The following is a 6,206-nucleotide window of genomic DNA, read 5'->3' as shown; positions in this document are numbered from 1 at the left end:
ATAAGAAGAACTTTACTGACATGCTTCGTTGGTATATTACTTTTCGCCATCATATGATAGCCGTTATACCGAAGGTGTTCAAAACTGTGAAGAAGCCTCCAGCTGTTAAAAAGGAATGAGGTTTCGGCTCCAAAGACGCAAAGGGGGAGATTGTTGAGTCCATTTGTGTTGCGTCTTGGGCCATATATTTTGTATCCGGATTGGGCCTGTCCATCCGTCTCTATCTAGATTAGTTTCGTTGTTATCTAGATTAGCTGTTAGGGTTATAGTATATATATGCATGCATGTATGCATATATTAAATAGTTGTTAATCACGTTGATTCTTGTAACCCTAAACACCTCTATATATTGAAGTTCTTTATCGAGCTCTTCTGAGGTGTTATCACATTAATCATACGACATATTCAGTGCCATACTTGTGTTCTTTATTACGTTCTTATTTAATATCCTGCTTAGAATCATACGATCCTAAAAGAACTTAGTTCTAACACTCTTAAGTTCCTTATTTATTGTATTGATGTAATTCTTATTTGCTTGCTATGGTTTGTATGATGCTTAATGGTAACACCTAATGATTTAATCATAAATGTGTTTTTTGGAATGGTTTTTTGTTAAATGTGGGTTAATACTCATATGATTTTATTAAAACCATAGCATTTTAAAGTTTGAAATTTTTGGGATGTTACAAATGACATCGAAAATGTTGTGATATGGGGGCAGTAATTGCCTCAATATTTGCATTACCAAATCAATCTCGGTGGTTGGAGACTCGATGTGGTTGAGATCATCTGTAAGGTTCTTGAGTGTGTGATAAAATTCCGTAATATAACTCATACCTTTCTTTGAATTCCAAAATAGATCCTACAATTGCAACATACAAGACATTTTTTTTTTGTTTCGAAAGAACTCGTCCAAATTATCCCCATAAATCTTTAGCGGTGCAATCTTCACTAGAGATGATTTGCTTTCCGTAATATAACTCATACCTTTCTTTGAATTCCAAAATAGATCCTACAATTGCAACATACAAGACATTTTTTTTTGTTTCGAAAGAACTCGTCCAAATTATCCCCATAAATCTTTAGCGGTGCAATCTTCACTAGAGATGATTTGAAGCAAGCCTGGATCACACATGCTATATAACCAAGATTTGATACGAGCATCGACTGAGTACCATTCCTCATCATCATCACTGGTAGGGGTTAATTTTCTTGAAATACGACCATAACTAAAAGTACCACGACTAGGGCTATAAAAGATCCAAACGAACATGAACAAGCGCTTGTTCATGTTTGTGCATTTAAGTTAGCTAGACAAATAAACAAACACGAACGATATTTCTTGTTCATGTTCGTTTGTTTAATAAATTACCATGTTCATGTTCGTTCATTTATGTCCGTGAACATGATAAACGAACATAAACAAATGAATATATACAAACACAATTGAACATATATGAATATAAACAAACATATAATATAATAATATATTAAAAAACAATTAAACACATATGAATATAAATAAAGTTGAACGAACAAACAAAAACGAACGTTCACGAACATAAATGAATGAATGAGATCATTGTTCATGCTAATTTGTTTAACTAAACAAACAAGAATTTTCGTTCATGTTCATTCATTTATTAAATAAACGTACATAAACAAACTTCTCGTCGAACGGTTCACGAATTGTTCGCTAAATGTTCAGTTCGTTTACAACTCTAACCGCGACACATGTTGGAGAAAATTTGTCACCAAAGTTTGTACCTAGACCCGTCAACATCCTGTTTGAAACTAAACTAATTGTACACATTTGTGAGTGTGCACATGAGATTGAGTTTAAAAGGAGACGAAGTAGAGGAAGAACCAAGACCCAACATTAATGATTACCAAAAGGGGAGAACGGTAGAAGAAACACCGATGGATGGAGGATTAACCGATCTAAAGGCATCCGATAAGGTTGATCAACGACAAGACTAATCAACGACAGTGAGGTTGCGACTGATCGATGACGTGAGGTTGAGATCGATGAGGCAACTCTAAAAACGCTAACGGATGAGAACTTGTAGCGGCACAACGACTTGTATACGAAGGTGTCATGTAAGGAAATTCGACCAAAAGAGGGAAACAAAAAATGTTCAAGAGAGATGGATGAGGTAGACGACTAACACAAAGATTGGTTAAAACCCCTGCTTGATACCATGTTAATTGTGGAAAAAAAGCCTCTGTGATTGGAGGCGTTGTATTGCAATATATATATATATATATATATATATATATATATATATATATATATATATATATATATATGAAAGTTACAATGAGGTCCATACACTATACATTACGAAAAATACAATATAAACTAACACAATTGATACAATCTGTTAATGGTAAAACTTCATAAGGATTTGATATACTTTTATATTCGGTCGCTTTGTATTAAAAAGTTTCATAATATTTTATTGTCAACTCATTAATCTAAAAAGATTAAGAATTATTCATAACGCTATAAGGAGTGGTCTATAATGTCATTTCTTAAAAAATGTGTCACCTCAACAACACATAACTTCGCGACATCCCAAAATCCAGATTAGTTTTATTCACATTAAAAAATACCAACCACTCCGCATTATCTATATAATTTTATTTTTTATTTATTTAAATTACATAATTTTAATAAAAACACAACTTTTTTAAAACTAAATAATTTTTTTCGTTAAATCCAAATAAAAATTACATTAGTAAATGGAAAATATAAAATAACATTAAAAAAGTAAAAGATAAAAAAAAACGTTACACTAAAATTAAAAATTATATAAAAACTTAAAAATTGGAAACCTGCTCGTTCTTATCTTCGTGGTCATGTTGTCTCGTGTAAATATGCTCTGTAAAATCTTTTGGCGTAGATTGTCGTGCGTTTCTCAATTATATATTTCCAAAATTGTTGTGTGTTTCTTGAGTTTTGTATTTTTAAAATCTTTTTGTATAACGAGATAAAATGAATGTTTGTAGTGTAAGATTTAAGTCGTATAAATGGTATTTATAGAGTTGGATTTTTTACTCCCAAACGGTCAAAAGATCGTTGTTTTTTTCTCTAAAAGCCGCGTAGAAGCCTTAAGGCCACAAGTCATCTTACGTTTGAATAAAGTACCCACTCCATTTAACCTAATGTAAGTAAGTCACTTATTTAAGAGGCCTACCATTATTGATTTTATTATTTTTATTGTTTTGTGTATAAATTATTTAGTATTTAGTAACAATTACACATAAAAACTCTAACCTAAAGTTTGTAAATTAACAAAATTTATTAAAAAATGTTTTAAATGAAAGATCTCCCAACATAAAATAAGGTATTTTTATAAGCATTTTAAAAATGAAAATGCTTTCTCAATGTACGTTAACTATTTATCAAATTAAAAAAGCAAACCAAAAAATTATAATTAATTTATCAATCCAACCATACCCGGTGGTGGGTTGTTTTTGGATCCAACCCCACAACATTTTTGGGCTCGGTACACCATCCTTCTTCTTAGGCTGCACATTGGCGGTTCCATATTAGTCTTGGGTCAGTCTTAAAATGGTTCGGTCTTTTACTGGATCGGTCCGTCGATCTTTTTCTTGTCTGATCTTTTTTCTAACCGGTCTTTTTCGGTCCGGTTTTTTTCGGACCGGTCTTTTTTCGGTCTAGTCTCGCGGCCTTTCTGTATGTCTTTTTTGGTTTGATTTACTGGTTTTTTTGGTTTGGTTTCGGTATTTTTCGATTCATTTGTTTTTGTTTCAATTTTTTTCCATTACAAATATGTGATTAACATCAAAATGATAAATTAAATTTTACTAAAAATGATAATTTAAGTTAAATAAAAGAAAAATGAAATAAGATAGATAATTTGTGATTAGAAATTGTATAATTAACAAAAATGATATATTTAAAAAGTTTGGTTACCGGTATTTTTTTTCCAACTGATCTCGTTTGGTCTCGGAACGGTTCAATATTTTTTGGGACTGGTCTCATAGTGGTCCGGTCTTTTTCGGATCGGTCTGGGACGGTCTCGAACCGATCTTTTTCCGGTCCAGTCTTGTTTTAGATCGGTTCGGTCTCGGTCTTTTTTCAGGTCCGATCCAAAAAAGGTCTTTTTGTTTGTCATTGTTTATCAAAAATACAGGAATAAATTTTTCTCTAACAATCTTTTACTAAAAAAAGGCCTAATTGCAATTTAGTTAAAAACCCACATCTTTGATTAGCATAATCCTGAAACAATCTTTACTAAAAAAGCAAAATACGAAAAGGAATCAAAGTCAGAAAACAAAATAGAAGTAAGAAACTTCAATTCTAAAACCTACTAATAGAAGATTAAGGCCTGATTTACACTTCCCCAACATTGGGTTGTTGTTCTTCATTCTCCCCTGACATTTCCTCGAGTGACTTCCCTTTTGATTCTGGTACCAAAAGCGTGCATAAAGTTCCCAAAAAATTGATAACACCCAGCACTATCAGCGCGTTCTTCACACCAATCCCCGCCGGATATCCTGCATCAGCCTTCGCCGGATCTTGATTCTGAGCCAGGTATAAGAACCCGAAAGCGCCCACGATTGCACCGAGTTTCCCTGATGCAGCTGAGATCCCATGGCAAGTTGACCGCAATCTCGCCGGAAAGATCTCCGCAGGGACGACAAATGTGGTGGCATTTGGTCCGAAGTTGGCGAAAAAGAAGGTTAACGAGTACATCGCCACGAATCCGATGTTGTTTCCTGGTTGAATCCAGTGGTTGTAAGGGAATGCCAATGCAAACATGAAGATTGTCATCATTGTGAATCCGAGTAGCTGGATTTTGAAACGTCCCATCTTGTCGATCAAAAAAACCGTGAACCAGTATCCAGGTACAGTGCTGCATAACGCAATTAATGTTTGAGCTCTAGCAATTGTGTAAACTTCGTGAATGGCGTTCATCTTCTTTGCTGCAGGGATCCAACCAATGGCACTGAATATGTCCTTTTGAAATAAATTCTGGCTGTAATACGCAATATCAAGTAAGAACCAGGTGCTTGTTGTTCCGAGCAAAGCCTTCCCGTATCGCCGGAGGAATTCCTTGCTGAAAAGACCAAAACTGTTGTCGGATCCCTCCATCACCTTATCTTGTTCTGACTGAATCTCCATTTGCAACACTTTGGACATATCCATGGCAGCTTGATTAGCGTTTTTTGCTACCAGGGCGGTGTAACGGGCGGTTTCCGGCATCTTTGTTCTCCAGTAATAAGTCAAAATCGCTGGAACGGCTCCGACCATCAGAATAATCCGCCATACGTAATCGGCCTCCGGAACTGTGGACCCAATCGGATCAACCTCGTACGACGGAGCTTTGAACTTGGCATCAAAAATCGAAGACAGAATAATAGCAAACACCCCGCCGCCTAAGATCCCAAAACCTTGCATTGCAAACACCGCGGCTATGAAACCTCCACGTGTTTTCTTATTTGAATACTCCGACATGATGGTGGCAGAGAGTGGGTAATCACCACCGATCCCGAATCCAAGCCAGAACCGGAAGAAGCAAAGAGTAGACATTACCATCTTCGGATTACTACCGAATGACAACCCCGAAGCTATCGAACAGACACACATGAGCATGAGTGTAATCCCATAGACCTTCTTCCTTCCTAGTTTATCACCGAGCCATCCAAAAAAGAGTTGTCCGGCAAGGGTTCCGACTAGGGCAACACCGTTCACGGCAGCAGACACATTCGGAGGTAAACTTCCGGGCTTCGGAGAGCCTGGGGTGTGGTAGTAAATCCGGCCCAGCATCTTCGTCACCAAGGAGATGCAGAAAAGGTCGTAAGCATCCGTGAAAAACCCCATTCCGGCGATTATGATTGTAGTAAAATGGTACCATTGAGTTTTTGCTCCGTCAAGTGCATTAAGAACTTGTAAATTGCCATTTGATGCCATTGTTGAAGAAGGTTTCGATGTTTAGTCTTTCTTTCGCTGCAAGAAATTGTAAGTTTGCAAGTGCAGGACCTGCTTTAATCACAAGCAAACCAAGAACAGGAGAGGAAGAAAGGAAGCGGAATAGAGGAGAAAAACACACAGGGATAACTGTACGTTGTTGCCAAAGGCTTTTTTCTTAACCGGAAAAACTTGTTCTGGAATATGATTAACATCAACAATTACATCTATTTATACTAAACTAAATAGAATCTCAATCCAACAC

General features: G+C 35.9%; 1 pseudogene; it reads right to left on the bottom strand.

Annotated features, from left to right (window-relative positions):
• Positions 1–4,300: 4,300 nt before the first annotated feature.
• LOC145052120 (putative inorganic phosphate transporter 1-7 pseudogene) lies at positions 4,301–5,956 on the bottom strand (annotated as a pseudogene).
• Between the last annotated feature and the right edge of the window lie 250 nt (positions 5,957–6,206).

Source organism: Lactuca serriola, chromosome 5 (assembly GCF_051521515.1).
Source record: "Lactuca serriola cultivar US96UC23 chromosome 5, Lser_US96UC23_V15, whole genome shotgun sequence".
Lineage (NCBI taxonomy): Eukaryota > Viridiplantae > Streptophyta > Magnoliopsida > Asterales > Asteraceae > Lactuca > Lactuca serriola.
This window is presented reverse-complemented; position numbering and strand designations above follow the sequence as displayed.